Below are 22,787 nucleotides of genomic sequence, written 5' to 3' on the forward strand. Positions count from 1 at the left end.
AGCCTTTACAAGCCTAGCCCATAGGATTACCCTGGCATTGTGCCACCCAACCTTAGTTTCCAGTGCCTCTATCGGGTAGGGCCACTGGAGTGATCCCCGGGGTGAATTTTCTATTTCTCATCCAATCATCAAGATTTCTCTTGAAGAGGGCCAGTGAGGTGCTCTGCTTGACAAGTATAGGAAATCTATTCCATAGCATGGGCAGTCTCTGGGTTATCAACCTGTCCCTCCAGCACATTCTGTTGATTGTGGTAATGAAGTTGAGGTCTCTGGGGTGTGTGGTGTGGAGTGATTGGGATTTCTTTAGCTGTAGCATTTCTAACAAAGCTGAGTCAGACATAGCTTTATAAGTCAAGCAGAGATTGCCTCTAAGTAGGCGATATGAGATAGAGAATAGTTGGAGTTTTTTGAGTCTGTCCATATAGGAAAAGTGTTTAAGGCCTAGGATCCTCTTTGTGAAGTACTTCTGTAGTCTCTCCAGTTGTTGCAGGTGTCTAGTGAGGTACATGCCAAATGAGGCATTGTACTCGATGATTGGCTTAATGAGGGAAGAATAGAGGGAGACAATGACCTCTTTCTTCCTGGATGTAAATCCCTTAGTAATGAGATGTGCCACATAAAGGACTTTCTGACCACAGTGGCAGTGTGGTGGTCAAAGCAGAGGTTACTGTCAACCTGTGTTCCAAGATCTCTTATAATGCCTTCTGTGTTAAGTGGACTACAATCAATGTGGTAGTACATGGGAACTGTGTTTTTCCCAAAGGGGATGCCAACATATTTTTTGGCATTGAGCTTAAGAGCATGGTTCTGACACCAGTCGTTGGTCTCAGTGAGCCCTTTTTGTAGGATGTCAAGGGAGTTAATAATAACTCCCAACTTAGAATTGCCTACAAACTGTGTCAGCCAGAGTCCCTTCGTTTTGGACTAGACTTCTGAGAAGTAGATACCAAACAGGAGAGAACCCAGGATCGATCCCTGTGGGGCTCCACTCATGACTGATCTGCAGTCTGACTTGGAGTCAGCTACTTCCACACTGTGGGTTCTATCTGTGAGCCAGTTTGCAACCCACCTAGTGATATAGGGGTTGATGCCTAGCTTAGTGAGTTTTTCTATGATTCCTGAGTGGGGAATGGTATCAAAGGCCTTGGGACAATCAAGGTAGGCTGTATTTTATTTATTTATTTATTTTACATTTGCTGACCAGGAGTGTCTGACTGAGCTAAAGCCCTTTTTCAGCAGAGGCCCAGGGAGAAAAGCTCCATCATATGTCAAATAATCTATACATAACAGTAAAGAATTTACTAGAAGTTACAAGTTATAAACAGATATTGACAAAAACATAAAAAATACAATGAACAGATGGATGAGCAACAGAAAAAATATAGTAAGTAAATAATTTGTATGTTAGATATATAAGCTAATCTCATGTTCAGTAATAACTGTATAGCAATAGTTCGGGGGGGTTGCATAAGAAAATTAGCTAATCTATGGTTCAGTAGGCTAAGTATGAGGAAGGATTAGAAGGTTTCATAATAAAACATAAGATGCAAGTTGTTCAAGGCTGCAAGTTGTGCATGCTGCTTTTTGTGAGATTAAGTGAAAGAGTAGTGTGTGGGTAGGTGGAGGTCAGGGAGGATTCATACATTGACAGATCCAGTGTTTTTTAATGTAGTATTTAGTGGCTAATTTGAATTGTTTGGGGTGTGTTAGGTTCTTTATTCTGAGTGGAAGTTTGCTCCATGCAATAGAGGGGTGGTAGCTATATAAGTTGCATCCTGTCCTAGATTTTGGTTTGTGGACATTTAATAGGTCTTGGGAAGCACTTCAGAGATGTCTGGTAGGGGAATAGTGGGAGATGAGGGGTGATAGACTTGGGCAAAATTCAGGCTGATATAGAATGGAGTGTATGATCTGGAGTTGAGATTGTAGCAACATATGAGGTAGTTTGAGCCAGTTCAGTTGTTTTAAGGTGAGACAGTGGTGGGATTTATATGGTTGCTGTGTTGCGAATTGATCAATCTTATGATAGGTCGATGCTAATTTGGTTAGTAGGGTAATGTTCAAATGTGTCAGTATTTGGGAACAATATGTTAGGCAGGGTAGAAGGTAGGCATGAGTAAGAGAGATTCTAGCTTCAGGGGTGAGGTATGTTTTGTTTCTATACAAGAGACCTAGCTTTTGGTGTGTTTTTTTGATACAACAGTTAATGTGTTGTTCAAATTTTAGTTGGTCATCGATGGTAATGCCAAATAGTTTTGTGCTAGTTTCGACTTCTATATGAGTATTGTTTAGGGAGGTTATAGAGAAGGAAGATTTGATATGGTTTGCAGATTTTGGCAGGAAGAGTAGCAATTTTGTTTTTTTGGAGTTGAGGATGAGATGGTTATTAGTCAGCCATGTCTCAAAAGCATTGAAGGATGTTTGGGTAGTTGATAGGAGTTCAGAGGGTGAGTCAGCAATGGTGATGACTGTGGAGTCGTCAGCATATTTTATGAGGGCAGACTGAGAACAAGAGGTATGAAGCGAGTTAGTGAAAATATTAAAGAGCAGAGGCCCAAGAATAGATCCTTGGGGGACACTGGTTTTAACTGATAGAGAGTTGGATAGCACAGACTCCCATCTTACCGATTGCTAAACTTTCAGTGAGATAGCTAGAGAACCATGAGACTGCATCAGGGGAGAAGTTTAGGTCTGTAAGTTTTTTTAGTAGTAGAGACAGTGTCAAAAGCCTTTGAGAGGTCAAGGAACAGACAGAATATGAGTTTATGGTTGCCTTTGGCTACAGTTATAGTATTCAGATAGGATAGTGTCTTGTGTCTTGTCCATTTCATGTTTATTACATGAGATTACATGTGGAAAAATTAAAAAATGAAGGCCCTATCTCACAATATGTCACATATTTACAACACAGCCTTGTGCTGCCCACCCCCTACCCCCAAGCACTGCAACCATGGTGTCTCAGTACTTTTTCCATACATATATCACCTACATTACAGAAAGTAATAACAAGTGTTATGTCATATGTAATGCAGATCAGTTTGGTAATATGCAGAACTACAGCTATTGACCCATAAGCCTAACAAGCCTTATCTGCAAGGCTAGGGAAGGGATCAGCATGGATCTTATTGACATGGTCATAGATGGCCTTCAATACACTTAAGTTGACCCATGTTGTGTTTGTCAAGGATAAATCTAGTCTACTGAACCTCATGGACTTCTTTGATACTGACCCCGAAAACCTGGGTGACAGATAACAGGACATACTACCTATGTTCAGTTATCCAAGGCCTTTGACAATTTACATCATTAATGTCTCAAAGTAAAAATGTCTCATCTGGGAATTATGCCATACAGTACTAGCTGGATAGGCAACTGGCTTATCAACAGAACACACACTCTCAAAGTTGGGACTGCACCTCCACCTCCACCACTAGCCCACTCACCAGTGGAGTAACACAAGGATCTCTGCTGGGCCCTTAACTGCTTGGAAACTACTTCCCTGAAGTGCAGCCTGTGGAATGTGGTCTATGGTTTACCACGTTTTCAGATGACTGTTAGTTGGACACACTCATATAGACTCCCCATTGATGGTAACATATTACAGAAGAGGCTGACAGAGACAAATGATTGGTGTCAAACTCACAGACTAAACCTTACAGCAAAGAATTGTCCTCTTTGGCAATGAAGTACTCCTGCTAATTATAATATACAAAGCACCCCTCTCAGCTCAAGCACAGTGTTGTGAGACTTGTAAACACATGTTCATAGCAACCTACACTTTCATCACTATGTGTCAATAGTGGTGAGACACACATTCTACATTGCACATATCATGCATATGGATATCATGCCCTAGACCAGGGATGTCATAGCTCTGTTGTACTTCACCCTTATCAGATCACCAGTTGAGTACAAGGGTCCATTCTGACTGTAGCTCACCAGACAACTGCAATAATTGGAGAAAAAATAGAGATTTGTGACTGGGAGAATGCAGGTCCTCTAAATATCACATACATGGAAAGACTACAAGACCTGTCACTGTACTCATTTTCCTGCAAGCTGCTGAGGCATGACCTATGTCTGACCTACAGAGAAGTCTCAGACCCTGCCCTACTGGAAGTGCTGGACATCTGCAAATCTAATGGGACAGGAATAACTTGGGTCAGAGTTCTCAACTTAACATGCTGCGGAGACAGATGTTTCCCTCAGTGACTTACACTCCTCTGCATGTGAAGCAGTGCTCCTCAATGATCCTATTCAAGTGCCAACTTTACTACTGTTTGCCTGATTGTAAAGTCACCTCTCGGCTGGTACCTATGTCCCTGAGAGACAAGCCCAGTTGTTGCTGCTCAAAAAATTGTTCTGCTAACAACAACCTTCTAAATATGCTTAATAAAGGTACTTGTGTTTTTACACAGATAGGCTTCTATTGCTTCATGTATACTGACAACCATGTACTCGTAAAAATTACAAACACAATATGTAAGCGATGCAACTATATAACGAATCTAGAATAAATGCTCTGTCTCTCAGGTAACAACAAACCAGGTATCAAGCAGGTTGTCAACACACACACACTTCATCTCCTCAACAGACCAAGTGCACAATACATAACCCCACATATGCAGAGGTAGTCATTAGAAGCTTACCAGAAGAGCAGAGGCCTCACAAATGAAAACCTTGTGCACACAGTACAGTTCCAATGGAACCCACTACACATGAAAACAAACATACTGTATCAACCATTAAGCCGTTAAGGCAAAACACGTGAAAACCAATGTCTTGGTCATAGGTGAATCCACAGTGAGACACACAGATGTTCCCATCACCAGGATGAAGAAGGAGAAAATCAAGGCCAGCTACCTGTCAGGTGCCAGGATTCGCAAAGGCATGCACGCACTCAAGTATCTCAACAACAAGCACAGTTACACCTCTGTCGTACACCATTTTGAAGTTAATGATTTGAAATGTATCTCACTAGACTATATGAAGAGTGATATGACTGAGCACTCAGATTATCTGTCCCAGACAGGTATATCCCTAGCCCTAGTCAGCATTCTTCCTTCACTCAGGATGATGCCTCAATACAAACAAAATAAGTATCGACTTCAACAATTGGCTTAGCTACTGTGTCAGTCCGGCGAGATCCAGTATTTGTCAGCCTGGGAAGATATGGTCGACAGACCATGCTGCTTTGCCAGGAATGATATTCATTTTTCACCTTTTGTCTTTCAGTTACTGGCCAAGGTACTTGCCTTCCAATAGTGGCTTTTTTAGACAATGTCATAAGAACAAAATTCCTGATGTAAAAATATCCTGAAAAGACAAACTCAAGGTTATGCTGCTTAATCCTAGGAGTATAAATCAGAAACTACACTGAATGGAGGCAGTAGTTATTTAGGAAGATGTCAGTGTTTGTGCAGTCACAGATACATAGTTTAGGGCTGCAGAGAGTACTCCAGCCATGAAAAGCTATAATGCCTTCCTTACATTCAGGGCGCAAAATGAATGTGAAAGAAACAAAGGAGGAGATGTATCCATCTTCATGAAAGACAAATGCACCTCAAGACTGGTTAGGCAGTATGACTCCCTAGAGTTACTCCAAGTCCAACTAACTGTAGGGAAGACCCCCACCCTCCACGTCATTGTTATCTACAGGTCCACCAACATGAACCATGGAAACCACACAGGGCCTACCTGGACCTAATTGAGTCACTCATAAGATAACCAAACACCCTAGGCATGGGTGACTTTAACTATCCTTCCATTGATTGGGATACATATATGAGCTCAAACACACTTGCCTAAGGTTCTTGCACTCCACAAGGGGATGGACTGTCCATGATCTAGTACTCACCCACATGGGAGATTGCTGCACCACCCCATGCGTGAGATCCACCCTGGTAAGGTCTGACCACGTTCAATGTAGCAATCATACCAGACTCCCCCCAACCCCCCCCCCCCCCCAGGATCCAAAATGTTGAAAAGTTTCTCCAAAGCAAACTCTAGCCTCTTAAGTGATGGCATACATAGTTTCAAACCTCCTGCCACTACTGACAGTAAAGACTCCCATACGGAAGTGTACACAAATGCCCTGTATAAACAGCTTTATGAGTGTATGTCCAGGAATTAGAGGGAACAGTCTCAGAAGAACACCCTTCATAGCTTGAACAAGCAAATGAGACATCTTGTAAAGTCTTCTAAAGCTAATTTGTTTGTGTCTTTCGGCTTTTCCTGGTTAGGGGTCGCCAGAGCAGAACTCCGGTCTGCTAATGATTGGTAGTTGATTTTTACATGCCGAGTTACCAGCCCTGATGCACAACCTTCAACGAAGGTACGCCGATTCACGCATGTCTCCACGCAGAAGACGCTCTAGCTGAGAATTGAACTGGACAGCATCTTACTGTGAGGTGACAACGCTACCGCAGCAAAGCTCATTACAAAACTAAATTAGCATCCATAGCTAAGGATGATCACGAGGCTTTCTTTAGCTATGTCTGTAATGTAAAGGGGAAGGTCCAGCTTTGCACCATATTCACAGTGCACAGTACCAGTCATACTGAACCTGAGGACATGGCCAATTTGTTAGCAGACAGGTTTGGCAAAAATTCCACACCCCTGTCTCCAGCAATCATACCCCAAAGCATACCTGTCACCAGTTCACTACCTATTATCTCCAAGGAACAGGTCATAACCACACTAGTCAAGGCTAAATACACAGCCTCTATGGGACCAGATAACATCCAAGGCTGCTTACTAAATGGTGTAAAGCAAGAGTTAGCAGAACCACTGGGTACTCTTTTCAACAAAATCTAAGTACTAGCTTTGTTCTGGCAGAGTGGAAAACAGCAACTGTACTCCCCTTGCAGAGATGAGGTCCGTCAATTGACCCAGGGAACCATAGATCCATAAGCCTGACCAGCCTTGCCTATAAGGCCATGGAGAGAATCATCTTGGACCTTATCAGCAAGGACATTTGTGACTTTCAAACTCTTGACCCATCCCAGTTTGGCTCTGTCAAGGGCAGCTCATGCCTGTTAACTTAGTGAAATTCTTCAAGATTGTCACCAAAGCCCTTGATGAAGGCAAATCAGTACATACTGCCTAGCTCAACTTGGCCAAGGGCTTTGACACAATGCCCCACTCAGGCATCTGTGAGAAACTCACCCAGCTGGGGATTAACCCATACATCATTAGATGGTGGGTCTATATCATGACTTCGAAACCACATAATGCCAAACACCTTTTCATTGACAAATATATGTCGAACTCCCAGATAACAGAACAGCCAGATCACCAATTTCTTTCCCAGGGAAAGAAATCAGTAGGCCAACTGAACTCAACACACCAGTACAAACATTACAAACTAAATATATTAACTCCGAGATCACACTACAGTGGGGAAAAGGGCAAATCCACAGTGACAGCCAGCCATTTTTTTTCCCTAGGAAAAAACTCAGTGATCTGGCTGTTCGGTTAACTGGGATTTGACATACATGTGTTGATGAATAGGTGTTCAGCATTATGCAGATTCAAGGTCGTGATATAGACCCTAGATGGGTAGCCATCTGACTTGCCAACAGAATGCATACAGTCATACATGTGGATTCCCCCTCTACCAAAAGAACTGTTACCAGTGGTGTTCCACAAAGGTCTGTGCTGGGCCTCCTACTGTTTGGAAACTATTTCTCAGAAATTCAGGTGATAACAGATGGCCAGTGGCTCACTAAGTTTGATGATGACTGCAAACTATGTGCGATCATTGAATCACCAAACAAATATACTACAAAATGGGCTTACATACATAAATGATTATTGCCAAAGACACAGATTTATACTTAACCCAAAAAACATGAACTATTATCTCATTTGGCAAAGAAGAGGTACCTGCAAATTACACTATTAATAAAGTGTTCCTATCACGTAGTCAAACGTTTACAAGTTCGAACCACATATGGTCGAGACCATAAGTTCAAATTTGTAAAAGTTTGCACGTTTGAATGGAAATCTCCATAAGCGGAGAGTTCCATTATGTTCAATGTGGTGCGATCTTGGAGTTAGTATATTTAAGTAGCGGGGGATGTGGGGGGTGCAGGGGGGCTTGCCCCCCTGCTTACAACAATTTATTTTGTTGTATGTTGTTTTTTTATTTTTTTTATGTAGTAGAAGTTCCGTAACTTCGAACATAATGGTTCGACCATTAGGTGTTCGGAGTTACAGAACTTAGACTATGTAATATAGACTCATTAATAAATACCCCCCTACATTCCAACACAATATAAGAGATTTGGGAATGCAGATTGATAGCAACATCAACTTTGATCATCATGTGACCATAGCGGTAAGGAAGGCCTTTTACATTGCACACTTCATAAGTGAGGGCATAGCATCCAAGACTAAAGATGTTATCAATTCACTGTACTTGTCCCTCAATAGATCAATAATAGAGTGCAATGTTCCCTTTTGCATGTACCTCATCAGACACCTACAGCAGCTGGAGATACATAGATTTCTAACCAATAAAATCCAGGGACTTCAATACATGACCTACATGGACAGACTGAAGGCCCTGTCACTGTACTCTGTATCGTATAGACTGCTGAAAGGTGACTTGTACCTGTCCTACAAAGCACTCTCGAACCTTGCCTTAATGGAAATGTTGCACCCCCACAAATCAAATGGGACAAGACTCACTTACTGTAGGGACCTTAACCTACTACTATGAAACAAACTCCCAAGTCACATGAAACTGAGATCAATAACCCTATGTAAACATAACTTGGACAACTGGATGGGAAATTGTAAAATTACCCAGGGGGTTTCACCTCTGTCACTCTTAGACAATGGTAACCAGTGCTGATCATGGATTTGCAAATATGGACTACATAACTTAGTCTATAAGAGAACAATGGTACAACTTTGCTATCCTTGCAAAGGCCCTAGGACCATTAGCCTAGTAACCTCCCATGAACCTATGATACTAGGGCCATTATGGTATTAGCCTTGTATGAACCTATGGAGCTAGGAACCCATGCATGCAGGCCAGTCAACATCTTGTCTCACACATGTCCTTTTGATGCCATGTACTATAAGTTCAGCTGCAGTCTTGCAAAAATCAGACTTGTGCCTTGGCGCATGTGTTAAGTACTGTGTTCTGTAGTCTGTGTACTTAGATAGCTAGGATTCTATTCTCACTGCAGTCAAGTGTGTGTGTGTGTGTGTGTGTGTGTGTGTGTGTGTGTGTGTGTGTGTGTGTGTGTGTGTGTGTGTGTGTGTGTGTGTGTGTGTGTGTGTGTGTGTGTGTGTGTGTGTGTGTGTGTGCATGTGTGAGTGTGTGTGCGTGCTCTTGCTTGACATTAGAGAACCTTTTAACACAGCATGTGGGACACTGTTATTTCCATATTCTCAACAGACACTGCTGATGTTATCAGCTATATCAGATGTTTGGATGTGCAGTCATGTCACCAAGCCATGGTCAGACACTGGTCAGGCAGATATCACCTCATCATATACAAGACAGATTACAATAACATGGCTTTTAATATATCCACATACATCATGGCATGGTTTATGGGCCCTGTATTACCTTGCTGAGAAAGCCCCATGGTCTCTCCAGCTGCTGCATGTTTCTGTTGAAGTACATGTAAAAGAGAATTATACTATATTACTGGTTTGATGAGGTTTGACTACAGTGCTGCCATACAGTTCTAATATCTGAATATGATGGTGTGACTTATAATGTGCACTATACATTTGTCCTAGAAAACCATTAAAGTGAGAAATTAGAAAGTAATGATATACATTGCAGTTTCTAATTTCTCAACCTTACAAGAGCGTTCACCATACAGTTGTGAAATTCTGATGCTATCAACTGTCTAACATTGTAAGGCCAATACAAGTCAAAGGTACAATGAGCAGTTCAACAACAGAAATGCAGATATACTAAGCACTTAAAGTTAGGTACACACCCTGAGCATCAGACACAGATTTTGTATCCCTGAATCCCAAAGATAGAAAACAGGGATAGGGCACAGTTATCATCACTTGCATAGGCTGTTGTGTGGGGGGTCATTACAGAGGGACGTTAGAAGATAATGATACACATAGCATTTTCTGACTTCACAGCCCTTAACTAGAGCATTCACTATACAGTCGTGAAATGTTGATGGTATCAGCTGTGTAACTTTCCAAGGCCAATATAAGTCAAGGGTATAATGAGCAGTTCAACAACACAAATGCAGATATACTAAGTGCTAAGTTTGCTAGGCACCCTGAGCATCAGACACAGCTTTTGTATCCCTGAATCTAAAATATGGAAAACAGGGATATGGCAGTTATCATCACTTGCACAGGGTGTTTTGGAGGGGCAGGAAGCCCAGGCTGACACAAAAGGTCAGTGAGTGTGACTGTGTGAGTGAGTATGAAGGAGAAGAAGGGAGACATTGGAATAAAACAACAAATGGCCAGTGAGACAAAATGAGTAACTGTTGTGTGTGTGTCTGTCGGGGGTCTTCTAGATGAAATTGGTCTGTGAGTGTCTGCACAAACACAGCCAAGCTCTGTGCTAGCTCTATGTCCTGGTGCATTGGAAAGGTGTGAGCCATGCATGGTAGAGATAGCAGTTCATTATTATTCCTGACCATGAGAACTGGCTCTGCTAGGAGTTGCACTGGCACATACACACCCATGTTCAGATGCAGTGCTGCTACCTAAACATGACCAATGTATGCTGGATGAGCTCCCTTCATGTGGACACCCAAGACCACAACTCCATGGCCTGCCATGTCTGGGTGCGGAAAGTACATTCACTGATGGAGCAGTGGAAGTACTGCCACTATAGGAACATGCTCAAGCATGGCCACATTTGCTGACAGATGATAATGTGGCTGACCTATGCCCATGAGGATGCATTCCTCTCCCAGCAGATGTTCCATCACAGACACTGCTTGTTCCATCACAGACATTCCTTTTTCCAACTTGTCATTCTTGTGATCCAATGAATTGGCAACATGGTGGAGGCAGTCATGCATGTCAGACTGTGCCACATCCTCTACCCTGAGAATTTGTCTGGAGCACCAATGGGAATGTGCCTGTACCTCCATGATGGCCCTAAACATATGTTGAGGGGTACAAGAAGTAACACCTGCACCAGATGGAGGAGGAACATCAAGCCCCCTCTAAGCACCCCTATCAAGTCTCCTGTGTGGCACCTTGTCCTCACTTTGGCTATGGCCAGACTCAACAGGCACTGAAGCTGAAGTAGTCACACTTCACTGATCAAGGTCCTCTCCCTCCACCTGGCCAATATCTGTGGGCTCACTGGACTGGGTAGGTGTAGGCCTCCTGGCTGTGTCCAGTGGAAATGTAAGGGATGGCTGTATGTAAACCTTTGTGTCAGATTCAACTTCTGCACCCCGTGACTGTGCCTCACTTTGGTCGTCATAATCATCAGACTCTGCTGATACACTGACATCAGGTGGCACAGAACCTAGTCTCCCACTGTCATGATCACCTGTGATAAAAAGCAAGAAACACAGCAATAAATTAATACCTGCACTACTATAGTGTAATATATGCTAGCAAGCTAACAGTGCTACCAGTTATTGTAGACAGTGCAGTAATACACACACCAAGTATGAGATCAACATCACACACTACAATATTCCTTTAAATTGCTTGACAGTGCTGAAATAATAATGCTTTGCCTTACCATCTGCAGATGAGATACTCCTCTGTAGTCCAGATGGTCCTGGCAAAAGTTAAGCAAGAGGTAAGGGCAACATAATCACAATTAACAATAAAACAGGGGGTAATACATTTACCCCTTTATATGTGCATTAAGTTTAATGTTAACAAGAATATGGATGACACCTCCAACCTAAGCTTATAACTATAGCAATCTTCAATCCCCCCACAAAAAAGAAATGTGACACAGAATTAACTTATTCACTTCAATTGTTTTGCTATACAACAGTATTCAACTGTTCACATAACAAAGTCTACCTGGAAGGTCCTCCCGGGACGTGCTTGCTATCTCAGAAGGTATTGCACCCACATCCAGTACATGATGTCATGCACTCTCCTGGGAGCTGTCTGGATCTCTTATACTTGCCAGGAACTGTTTGTTGTGGGTTAGTGAGGGTTCCCTAGCAGGCCCTCCCCTGGTAGCCCTTTGGTCAGGGACCACTGCAGCTGCTCACCTGATTGCAATAGTGATCATGTCAATGGCCCTTTGGTGCACCTATTCATATGTTCTGCTGCGACCACCCATGGCATTCACATTCTGCACAATGTGCTACCATATTTGCATGCGGTATGCCATATCTCTCCATCCCTTTTCCAGGAGAAATGCACCGTGTTGATGAAACCATCCATGATTACTTGATTTCCCCATCCAAGAAGGGGGTCTACATGGATTGACATGCCTAAGTGACATACTTGTAGGTGTCTTAAAAGACAACAGAAGTATAATACACAAAAGTATCACATAACTATAAAATGACTATAACTAGATAAAACAGAAAAGGTAGCCAGTCAGTATTACCCACTGGAGAAACATAAAACAATCTACAGATGTGAAATACTAACAGGTGGGATGCAAAACAAGTAGAGTAACAAGAACAACATATCCTTGTTTGTGCCATAACAGTGACTCACATTTCCCTCTCCCAAAAGAACAGTCTGTTCTTGTTTGTGCCATAACAGAAACTCACCCCCCCACAAAAGAACAGGCAAATAACCCATTTTGCTAACAAAATATCTTTGAAATACTAAAAGTGCTATCAAAGGACCTGTCCCTGAAACATCTGTGTATATTTATCACACAGCATTCCATTTTCATATATCGTCAATCATATGTACCTCTAAAATGGCTTGACAAAGATGCCCATGGCTTCAGTACATTTCTAACTAATGCATACAAAGTGTGAAAGCCTTTGTTTCACATTATTTGTAAATACATTCCAGCATATGCGGTATGTAGGTGACAAAATGGGAGCATACCTGCTGAAGTTTGGTACTCCTCTGTACAGAAGTTTCCTGAAGAAAAACATTTTTGCAGTCTTCTAACCATATAAAACTCTCTTCCACATCAGTTTGGCTAGCTACACATTTGCCATTTTATAATGGTGTAGATTATTAATGGATTGCATCTGCCATTGCATGTGTTTCATAGATGCTAATTACAGCATAAGCAGCCAATTGCATGCTACTCAACCAATCCAACACAGTGGAGCTATTTAACAAGGTATAAAGCAATCATGTAGACTCCATGCTGCTTTTTCTGCATATGTTAAAATTTTTGGACTACAGACATGGAAAGTCTACACAGACAGAATGTTAGGGACTGCTACTGCTTTAATCCATTTGTTTGTGCTAGAGGCTGAAGCCAGTGCTGTTGCCAATAGGCCTAAGCCGAGAAGGAGAAGAGTTTTCAGGCCACATTTAACTTATCACAACCTACATGACATGGAAATTGCAGAGCACTACAGGGTGCAACCTATGCCATTCTAAACTCAGAGCCAACCATGGGGGAACCTATCCCAGTGAAAACTAAGATATGTGTAGCCCTTAGAATCGTAGCTAGAGGTACCTTTCAGAGACCAACTGGGGACAAGCTGGGGGTGGCACAGGCATCAGCATCCAGGACCCTACACCAATTCCTGGATGCTATGCTCCAACATGCCAGTGAGCACATAGATTTTCCCCATTAGTCTGAGGAAATGGCCAAAAATATGCAACAGTTCTACCAGGTAGCACACTACCCTTAAGTACTGGGTGCCATAGATTGCACTCATGTAAAAATTAAGGGACCACCTGGGGTACAGGGTAGACTCTACCTTAACAGAAAGGGCTATCACTCTATCGACTGCCAAGTCATGTGTAATGCCAAGGAAATCATCTTAACATGTGTGCTGGCAACGCTGTCAATTACCAAGTCTCACATATCTGGCACAAGTTCCAGCTGTGCCAGATGTTTGGTAGGGGGGGATATCCCACAGGGTCATTTACTGGGGGGTGCAGGCTATACACTGGAACCGTGGATGATGACACTCATCAGAAATGCACACACACCCACCCACAGAAGAATGCCATAATAAGGCACATGCTGAAATCACAAATGTTATAGTGCATGAGTTTGGGCTGCTGAAATCACTGTTCCAGTGCCTAGATACATCTGGGGGAGCCCTGTAGTACAAGCCACTGACATGTACATAAATATTCATAGTTATGTGCCAAGCTACATAACATGATCCTGAGGAAACGGATGCAGCAGGATCAGCAAGAGGAAGGACCACACATCCCACCACCAATGGCAAGATCACTACAGTCACAGGCAGATGAGGAGTCAGATGGAGAACCACCAGATGCTGTGGGTATAGGCAGCATAGGTGTGCTCAGTATACCATTGGATTGGATAAGAGACAATGCATAGCACACTCACTCACCACCTAGGTGCCTAAAACCTTTCTCCTACTCACACATATATTAACACTGATGCCAGGCAACTTACATAACCTTTACCTACCCATGTATTGGTTGTGTAATGTTTGCATCATGCAGAGTCAGCCCTGAAGTAACACTGTAGTAACTGCTGCATTTACATGGTAAGTCCTGAACCTGAAGTGTATTGTTTAATAATATTATGGCATGTCCTTGTATTTCATCACTTGGAACAGTAAGCAAGTAAAAGGTGGGAGAATTGTACCGAAATTACTTTAACATGTAACACCAGAGACTTATCTGACTTATGTGTGTCCATTAAAAAATAGTAAGCCTCAGGCAACAAATATTCACACAGTCATACCTCTTAAAAATACTGATGATCACTGCATGCCCTCATTTTAGTACCATATGTTTATACTGAAAAAATCATTAGAGCGAAGTTAGAAAGTAATGACACACATTGCATTTTCTGATTTCACAACCCTCAGAAGATCAAACAATAGGCAGGATGCAAAACAAGGAGAGAAACAAGAGGAACATAGCCTTGTTTGTGCCATAGCAGTAACTTACTGCTGCTCCCTGTAACTTACCTTTGCCTCCACAAAGAACAATCCATTTTTGTTAATGCCATAACTGTAACTCACCTTTGCTCACCCCAAAAGAACAGTCTATGCTTGTTTGTGCCATAACAGGAACTCACCTTTGCCCAACCAAAAAAAAAAACATTTTATGCTTATTTGTGCCATCCAACCTGCCCTTCAGTTGTTAGCAACTGCATATCATATTATTCTCAGTTAATATCCTCACTTACTTTAAGGCCAATGATATAGGATGGCTTACACACTGCATGTGTCAGAGTACTGGTCAGATAACTTATGAATAACCAAAAACCACAGAAAGGTAAAACAGAACTGTACATCTGCAAGCAATAATCATAACAGGTTGTGTGATCACTTAGTGCACTACAGCCAAATATAATACATTTAATAAATGTATAAATAATTTATGGTTTGATATCAGAACACATTCTGTTGGAGTTGGTTGTGTGAAGAATGACTGCAGTTCTTTGCTGCAAACTGTTTGTTTGACAAAGAGGTAGGAGGCACCCATCCTGTTTTCTGTAGGTTCATTGGAGAGGGAGTTGAAATCCAGACCTATGTAGTAATATGAAAAAAACACTAAACAGGAAACAGCTAGGATGGATACTCCACCAATGTACAGCAAAGTCATAAAAATCCACAAAGAAATGAAGTAACCAAGGCACAGAATGTCCTAGTTTAAACACGAATGAAATGTAGATAAAATCCAAGATAAATTTATTTACATCGGTAAGCGTTTTCATGATACACATATCACTTCCTCAGACCTTCAAACAAACACATCCTCACCAACTATATTTAAACAGTATTCAAACCAATCACATCAAACCAATTAATACTTAAAGTAAAAACTACCATTCTACAATATGTACAAAGTCATACTAGAAAACGCTTCACATATAAATACATATTAAACATTGTAGCATAAAATGCATTGATTAAAACATTTAAAATATATTTGATGTGTATCTCTGTCATTCACTAGAATAATTTGATTTCATTTAAACAGCCTCATATTCTTCAAAACTGGTTTAAGGGGTATTCTGTCATTAAGGCTCTTTCTTTTATTAGCTCTTAATCTAATAATCCACCTAGTTTCAGAGGTCTACGTGTGGTTCCTTATATCATTGCCTCTCTCATTAGGAATAATTCTCTCAATAACTGAGAACATAAAAGTATGATCATTGCCCTCAGAGGACACATGTTTGACTAATGCATTAGTGATAACACCATTCCTAATATTTAATAAGTGTTCCCTGATCCTGAATCTTAGCTGTCTGTCAGCCTTGCCCACATAAAATGCAGAGCATTTCTGACAGACAGCCAATTAAACCACATGGTTTGTGTTACAATGAGCTGATACACTAAAATCATACATTCGCTTGGTGTCTGGATGTATAAATACATTCTCATGATTTATATATGTGCATTGATTACATCCACCACAAGGAACCGTCCCTTTTACTCCTATCATATCTTGTCTTTTATCATTGTGTGGATAGCATAACATCTTTTTCAAAGATTTCCTGTTCTTAAATATAAAACTTGGATTTTCCCCTACAACTTGTTTGATTTCTGGATTCTGTGTGAGTATGTTCCAGTTCTTTTTATCACACTGGTTATTATATTCACATCACTGGTAAAATAAGTAGATAATCTAACAGATTCATTTTTATGTTGAACATAACCTGTTCTGTCATTATTGGGCATTGAAAAATACAGCTTACCTATACTATCTCTCCTTGAAGTAGATGCATCCAGGATTCCTATGGTCATACTATCAGCATAACCCCTTTCATTAAACCTAAGTTTCAAGTCAGTTAATTCTTTCTCAAATTCATCATCCCTAACTATTAACCTTGAAGTCCTGAGGGTTTGCCCTTTCACTACATTCTTAAAAATATGTTCTGGATGCATACTACTTCTATGGAGTAAAGTGTTTCTATTACATGTCTTCCTAAACAACTTGGTAGTTATACCATTCACCTCATCCATAGAAATCATTACATCAAGAAACTCTATTTCTTCTGTAGAATATTTCATCTCAAATTTTAAAAAATCAGTGGTGTTATTGATCTCTGTAACAAATTCTTTTAATGTTGTGTCATTACCATTCCATAACAGGAAGAGGTCATCAACAAACCATTTAGAAAATTGAATCTGGGGCCATTTTTCATTAATAAGCATTCCTATTTTCCCATGTAGCCATGATGAGACTGGCATAGCTATTCGCGCTTGTCGTCCCCATGGCCACACCATCTTTCTGCTTATATAACGTTCCATTAAAACTTATCACATTGTTGGTTAAAACCAACTCCATTAATAAACATATTAAATCTATTTTCATTCCATTGTATGTCCCTTCTTCCAACAAATATTGTCTCAGCAATTCTAATCCGATTGTATTCGGAATACAAGTAAACAATGAACATACATCTAGTGTCACTAACAGCAGATCCCCATCTTGTCTTTCATATGCATTATTAAATGCATATAAATCCTGCAAGAATTGTTTAGAGTCTGTTAGAAAGTTATATAAGCAGAAAGATGGTTATAGATTGTTATTCCTCATTTTAAGTACGTCTCCCTTTTTTTACTGGATAAGTAGACCACCCCGAAAGTAGACAGACAACAATAGAAACCATATACATTCAATCAATGCTATTGTCTCTGGCAGCAGGTAGAAGTTTAGGACTTTATACAGATGGTCCAGGGTTCTAGTGAACTGTGTGCAACTTTTGTTCAACTGTTGTGACATTGCAGTTTATAGCAATGAATTGAAACATGGACAGCTGTTATTTCAATTCTCTTGTGGCAACAGGTGTTAGTGTAGCACTATCATGCACATGGTCCTGTGTTCAAATATAGCATATTCAGTGTACTTTTACTGATGTTACACTTACCATTATAATCACTCTCACTTATAACACTTGACATAGAGTAGCTGATATTAATTATATGTATGAGGGCTAAGACACTAATAGTGTGTCAGTTATTTCTTTATTTATTTTTCTATGTATTATCACATTTAACTGTATGACTGTGGGTATACTGTGTACTATATTCCTGAAAGGATATTTCTTCTCACTGGACTGCCATGATTTTCACATTTGTCAAACACAGATAAAAAACTGCCTGTACATCAAATAAACTTGAAACTGCATCACTTGCTACTGTTGTGCACCACTTACCATCACATACCCAGGAGCACTGTGTTTGCACAATTGTGCTCACTGTGCAATATTTTCAAACAGTGTGCACATTCACAATAAATGCAATAACTGGAATTGGTGGGAAACCATCAGTCTCCATTGCTCTTTATCCTTGAAAGATATGGCAGGCATTCATGGGGAGGGTGTGAGATTTAGGGCTGAGAGATGGGTTGTCCAGGAGTCCAGGAGTCCAAGATTTTTGTTGGACTCCTAGTGAAACACCACAGTGCCAGGTTTCTGTAGGGGGACTATTCTGGGTCCCAGCATAAGTCAGAGGCTTGGGATAATTTGGCCCAGGCTATGACCAGTGCCACCGGTATCACCCGCACTAGTGAACAATGAAGGCAGCACTACAATGGACTCCAGAGGAGGAAGAGGAGCACCCTCAATGATTAGACTGAGGAATTTAGGATGGATGGCATCCCACACATATGTAAGTATCACCCTCAGAGAGTACTTGTAATGCTTAAAAGCTGAATATAGGCAAGACTGGTATTCAAAATGATATTCTCTTCTGTTCTGTTTTTTCTACAGCTGCCATGGAGACAGAGTGCAGTGTTAGAACCCATCCCACTAGATTGGCAAGGATGAGGGAAGTATGTGGTGTCTCTGTAGTGGAAGAGTAGTGTTATTGTACATTGAAAGTTAAAGATAGCTTTTTTGATATTTTATACAGTTGTATCAAATATTGAACATGCATATTCCAACTGTAAAAGCAAGTATGCATGCATTACTCTGTAGCATAAACCAAGAGTACAATATTAGACTTTAGACAGAGGTGGTGGTTTCAAATACCACTCTTCCCAACTATACAAGAACTGTTTATTCTTCAAATATGTGTAACTTAAAGGTTTAAAGTAGAAACTCTATACCAGTGACACACATGCCCTGCTGCAAACTGTAATCTGGATAACTAGAACACCCATATGTGCAGACCATGCACATGCAAAGGAATACTTGCTGCAATATGGAGGATAATGTCTATCTGTTAGCAGCTGCTCATCTTAAAAGTAATAAGTTATCTGTTAGGGGGTGGTAGACTTAACAGTAAAGGTTAAAAGAATAGAGTCAAATAATTGTATTAATGAATTGCATCTTACATATGAAGGTACTAATTCTCTCTTTTTTCTCTCACCCCAACCCTTATCTCTTATTTTTTTTGTCGCTTTGTTTTATTTTATTTGTCATCAAAATGTGTCCATGTCATCCATGTGTACCACATCATGAAATGCTCCACAGCACAGTGGGGTAGGTCTTCCCCACAGGATCCACCTTCCCCCATTCCACTGGCCCTGGGACCATTGCCCACCATGTCTGGAAGCTGACCTGGCAGTGCTACTTCTGATGCCCCTGCACTACGTTACTCCTTAGGTAGTTCTGCCCTGGAGGATAAGCCAGTGGCTCTGTCCTGGAGCAGTGGCAGGAGTAGTGAGGTTATCACCTGTGCTGAACTGGCAGGGATGTTGTGTAGGGTTGTGTGCAGTACTGTTGGTACATGCCTACACTTGATGAAGAGGCTGCTCTCCTCATTTACATAGGACCAGTAGGAGGAGGAAACATCAAGCATTTCAGACAGTGGCAGAGTGAGGTAAGTGTGATGACAGTCCTGTGCATGAGGGCTTGATTCTCACTGTCAACCAGCTTGACATCAATGGGTCCTGGATGCCCCACCCTCACCCCATCCATGGTGTCTACCGACCTCTTTTGTCCATCAGCATCTGTGTCTTGTCTTGTTTGTGTTGTCTCTCTGTATTTGCTTCCTCATCTGCCCAACTTACTAGATCCAGACATACCTACGTCCCTTCAACAGTTTACTATCATTTTACTGAAGCGTACTTGGTCAAATCCACTTTGGGCGAAGTCTGAAACCTGAACAAATCTCACACCTATTTCAACCCATGTTAATGCTTGTTCCTAGATCAAATTCAGTATGTATTTCAGCTATATTGGAATTTGGCAATGTAACTTTTTGAGGATCTGAGTCCATGATATGATCATTCCACGAAGTGCACTTCAATAAAATGACAGTAAACCTCCTTCTCCAACATTTCTGTCTCTCTCTCCACAAAAAAAAATCATCCCATACATAGCTCTACATTTTGCACACATGTCTTCTTGACACATTTCATTCGGTCCAGTTGGTTATAGAACATGATTGTGTTGTGGTCATCCCTCTCTCTCTGGAGGTGACAGTCCAAATTCAGCTAATATTCTGCATAGATTATCATTTTTTACTGTTGAAGAAATGGGTAGTTATGGTCCTTTCCTATCTCCCTCCTGCACATTCCTGTATTACTTTCCATTTGTTTTTCCCCCTGCTTTCGCCCCATTTCACCACTGTCCTATATTCCCCGTTTCTTTTCTTTAAAGCATTATTGCACAATGGTGCACATCATGTACCATTGTGCAGCAATGGCAATACAAAAGTCCTTAAAAGTGTTAGCATCGGTTGTATTCAAACCCAGTACCATCTGGCCCTAAAAAGAAATGCATTACTACACTAACTACATTAACACGTACTGCCACCGAGTCAGTTAAGTAGCAGATGTATTCCAGAGACTCAGTACTAGCTGTCGACTTTAGCATCCCCATTTCTCCGCTATCCTATCTTCCCCATTTCTTTCCTTTAATGCATTATTGCATGATTGTGTGCATCGCACACCAGTGCACACCAACAGTAAAATGAAATTAGTCAAAAGTATTAGATACAACTGTATTCCATCCCAGTACCATCTGTATCACTGCATTAACACCTGCTGCCACAAAGTTAGTTGAGTAGCAGGTGAATTCCACAGACTCAGTACTAACTGTCAGACTTTAACAATGCCACTCGCATTTGTGCAGTGCTTGGCAATGAGCAAACAGGTGCATCTCACATGCATATACACTTCACTAACTGTTGCACAAACCTGCTGCTCCTTGCACTATGAAAATGTATACATTATGCTGTGTTTCTGCTGTTTACTGTCCACTTTCTTTGTATGACATGAACGTACATGTAGAAATATTACAAACTGTAGGCCCTATCTTTCTGTTATATATTTAAAATACATCCACCGGAACAGAGGTGACCTTCAACACACTTGAACCTGTCCATTTTGGGTTTGGCAATGGTAGATCTTGCTTACTGACCTTTGCAGACTTCTTGGATACTGATCCCAAAGTCCTAGATGGAGGATAACAGGACATACCACTTATGATGAGTTGTCCAAGGCCTTTGATACTATTTCCCGTTAATGTCTCATAGTAAAGATCTGGCATCTGGCAATTAGGCCATACAGTACTAGATGAAGAGCCACCTGGATTAACAATCAGCTCTTCCTTTTATTCTGTAAATATACTTATTATATTCTTATGTATGCATTTCACTGTGATATATGATGTACAGTACTTGCATAGTTGTCAAGGTGTACACAGCTTTTTACTATATGTTGAACTTATAAATGTAATTATGTACACTTATATGTTTATACGGAGCTTTTTTCCCTGGGCCTCTGCTGAAAAAGGACTTGAGTCCTGTCAGTCTTTCCTGGTAAACAAATGTAAAATAAATAAAAATAAATAAATAAACAACAGAACACACACTCTCAAAGCTGGAGACTACACAACCACCACTAGTCCACTCACCAGTGGAATACCACAGAGATCTGTGCTGGGCCCTCTACCCTTTGGGAAATAATTCCCTGAAGCACAGACAACTTTAGATGGCCTGTAGTTTACCAGATTTGCTGATGATTGTTAACTAGATCCACTCATACAGAGGCCCAGTGATGATAACATATTACAAGAGGGGCTAACACAGACTGATGGTTGGTGACAAACTCTTGGACTGAACATTAAGCATATAATGACTCTTTGTCATCTTTGTCAATGAAGTACCCCTGCTAATTATGATATACATAGCACCATCCTAAGCTCAAACACAGTATTGTGAGACTTAGGAACACATGTTGATAGTAATTTGCACTTTCATCACTATGTGCCCATAGTGGTGATACACAAAATCTGCATTGCACACATCATATATATGGACATCGCATCGAAGACCAGGGTAGTCATACCTCTGCTGTACTCTACCCTTATCACACCAATAGTGGAGTACAATGCCCACATCTCTCTGTACCTCACCAGACACCTAAAGCAATTGGAGAGAACACAGGGTTATGCCTGGGAGACTCCTAGGTCTCCAAACATGACAAATATGGAAAGACTAACATACCTGCCATTGTACTCGGTATCATGCAGGCTGCTGAGAGGTGACCTATGGCTTCCCAGCAGAGCAGTCTCAGACCCTAGTCTTCTGTAAATGATGGACAACTGAAATTTGAATGGGACAGCTATAATTTGCCTGATGGCTCTAGCCTGTGACATAAAACATGCTTGGGAGGCAGACATATCCCAAAATAATTCACACTACTCTACAATAGTCTCCTCAATAACCCTGTTCAAGCACAATCTTCACTAATGGTTGGGTGATTGTAAAGTCACCTCTGGGCTGCCACCTATGTCCCTCATGGACAGAGTCATCTGA

Source organism: Protopterus annectens, chromosome 2.part0, assembly GCF_019279795.1.
Source record: "Protopterus annectens isolate FY-2018-M chromosome 2.part0, PAN1.0, whole genome shotgun sequence".
Classification (NCBI taxonomy): Eukaryota; Metazoa; Chordata; order Ceratodontiformes; family Protopteridae; genus Protopterus; species Protopterus annectens.